This window comes from Montipora foliosa, chromosome 7 (assembly GCF_036669935.1).
Source record: "Montipora foliosa isolate CH-2021 chromosome 7, ASM3666993v2, whole genome shotgun sequence".
Taxonomy (NCBI): Eukaryota; Metazoa; Cnidaria; class Anthozoa; order Scleractinia; family Acroporidae; genus Montipora; species Montipora foliosa.
In genome coordinates, this window is record NC_090875.1 from 13,445,014 (window position 1) to 13,447,798 (window position 2,785).

The 2,785-nt window shown below is 37.9% G+C and overlaps 1 long non-coding RNA gene across 1 annotated transcript in view; it reads left to right on the forward strand.

Annotated features, from left to right (window-relative positions):
• Positions 1-1,973: 1,973 nt before the first annotated feature.
• The window catches only part of LOC138011721 (uncharacterized), an 11,667-nt gene continuing 10,855 nt past the window's right edge, over positions 1,974-2,785 (forward strand). The window contains exons 1-2 of the long non-coding RNA XR_011124775.1: positions 1,974-2,053; positions 2,135-2,271. This is a non-coding gene — a long non-coding RNA (uncharacterized lncRNA). The remainder of the gene's footprint in view (positions 2,054-2,134; positions 2,272-2,785) is intronic.

Consider the following 2,785-nt stretch of genomic DNA (forward strand, 5'->3'; position numbering starts at 1 on the left):
GCAAAGACGAAGGAAAAATGAAAGCTAATCAAAACAGGGTAACCTGTGTTGAACATGCAAAAAAGAAGTCAAAACTGAAATTGTAAGCCACTTCTACAAAGCAGAAAAGCTCTTGTTCTAGTTCTTAAAAAGAAGGATTTTTCGATTGAAAACGTTAAAAATGAACTGATTAAAAAACGGAAGTGAAATCATTCTTTCGTATTAAAGAAACGGGTATGGTTTAAATTCGACAAATGACTTTTGGGTCTGAATCCTGAATAAAATTTACACATGCACGTGTCCAAAAACATACAAAACTTCCTCCTTACAGTCAAACCAAGTGAAGCGTACCCCTCAAGATTGCATTAAGGAAGTGATTATTTGAAACTTGAACCCGCTAGTCGTTTCAAGAATGCAATAATGAATTGATTATTCGAATATTGAACTCGCTCGTTCGATCCAAGAATACGGCTAACGGGTTCCGTTTCCGAAAAATCGATTCAGTATTGCATTCTAGAAAAGACTAGTAGGTTTGAAACCTACTAGTCGCAACAGTGAATTGATTTTTCGAAAACGGAAGCCGTTAGCGAATTTAGCCGTATTCTTGGATCGAGCGAGCGAGTTCAATATTCGAATAATCAATTCATTATTGCATTCTTGAAACGACTAGCGGGTTCAAGTTTCAAATAATCACTTCATTAATGCAATCTTGAGGGGTACGCTTCACTTGGTTTGACTGTAAAATAACATAGCACGATGGCGAAAAATATAAAAGACAAACAAAAATGACAAACATAAATGTAGCTTGTACCGTGTGAAATGGGCAAAAGAGCGTGCTTGTTTGGGGCACCAAACTATGAACTGTCGCATTCAACTCGAAAGTAAAAATTTCACGGTCCCCATATCCGTCAGGATGGAAACCTTCAATTTTTTCGTTCATATCCAATTTTGCCTGAGGCTCGTAACGTATTTTCGGGGTTTCATTTGTCACAAACGTGATTAAAAGGAAGTGACGCTAACGGCGCCGGCGCTAGATCAGATAAGGAGATGCAAGCAATAACAAAAGAAGAAGTCTCCATGAGACGGGAAGACATTCTTAGCTACAGTAGGTCATCAACTTCATATTTATGAGGCCAGAAATCATCAAAGGATAGTGTATCTCGCGATAAGCCAGGAATTTGACAGTTACGAATCTTCACACCTGAAGATTGCAGTAAGAAATTTTAGACCCCGCATGTTAGTCAAGTTAGTCAACCAACCCTAACCCTAAAGACACGTGGTATTCTCCCTGGATATTAAATCAATTTTTAAAATAGTATAGAAATATTTTGCACAGTGAACAGTGCGCGGTTCACAAGAAAACGTTTTGCAACTTGTTTCGTCACCCTTTAGCGATAGGGCAACTGGCTTACACAAGGTGTGATAATCAAAATAAGGTCATCATCATCATCACCACTATCGTTAGTATCACCTGTGATCGCAATCATCGTCGATACGACTATTACTGACTCACACCACAAAAAACACATTAGCTCCGCTAATCTGAAAAGAAGCTTAACTGGAATCCAACACAAGATGTCGTCCTGATTTCATCGGTAAATTTGAACCAAAAAAAAAGAAATGAAAATTAAATAAGATATGCAATGCACCATGTTGTTTCTTGCCAACACTTTCTGATAGCGCTTGAACTACAGAGAATTGCCATTGTTGAAACTTGAAAGCCGATATCACCATTGTCTTTCTCGGCTAAGCCTACATAATAAAAGGCTTAGCAGGGGATTTAATACTCTTCAGTATGCAATCTGACTACGATAAAAAAGTATGATCAAAAAATTAAGTACGCCATAAAACCCACTCCTACGGTGGGAAAAAAAGTTGTAGTTAAAGAGATCATTTTTCAAATTGTTCCTTGGAACCAATCATGAATAAATCAAATTCATTTGCATTTAATCATGTCCAAATAGAATTTTCGGATACTTCCTCAGCGACACAAAAGACATCCTTTTCACCAAATTGCATTGCTCTAAATGATTCGGCTAAACTCCAAAATGAAGGGGTTCCACGGATGCATCAGGTACGCATGTAGTTAGTGTTTTCACTGGCATATTATATAATTGCCCATGAAAAATTAATTCCAATCCGTTTCTTTTAGCAGCACTAGAACGCTAGAAAGATAAAAAGCCAAAGTTCACGCTAAGTGTCTTATCTGTTGGGTTGCCTGTAGCTTCAAGTAAAGAGTATTACGGAAGAGGCTTTGGGAAAGCAGCACACTTGGCCATCTCCCAAAAAGAGGTTGGACATTTCCTAACAATTACACGACGCAATATCCCATCTTTATATTACAAACTTACCGCTGTAAAAAAAATGAAAACAGGCAGAATTAAAGCTTTAGTTCAATAAGAAATAGCGTTTCTGAGCTTAGCCCCGCTAATTTACGGTATTTAGGTCTAAAAACCACTTGAAAACGGTTAGCTTTCAGTTGCTTTGCTGGGTACCACTATGTCCATACTCTAAAAATCCGACTTTTTCCGGATCTTGTCTCGTTAGTCTAGTTGATATCGGAAGCTGTATTAAGAACCCATCGATCCGAGTTCGACATTCTGCTTTGCCTATCCTGAGTCTTCTCTGCATGTTTCAAATGTTTGATACTTTGAAGTAGATTTGAAGTTTGAAGTAGATTGTACGTCGTGCAAGTTGAATAAAAGAATGAACGGGATAGTTTGTAAAGAAACTGTGGTGCTGCGTCGGTGGGGAAGTAGTATACAAAAATTTGGTTTTATCAACGGAGTCGATAATGTAAATTGGC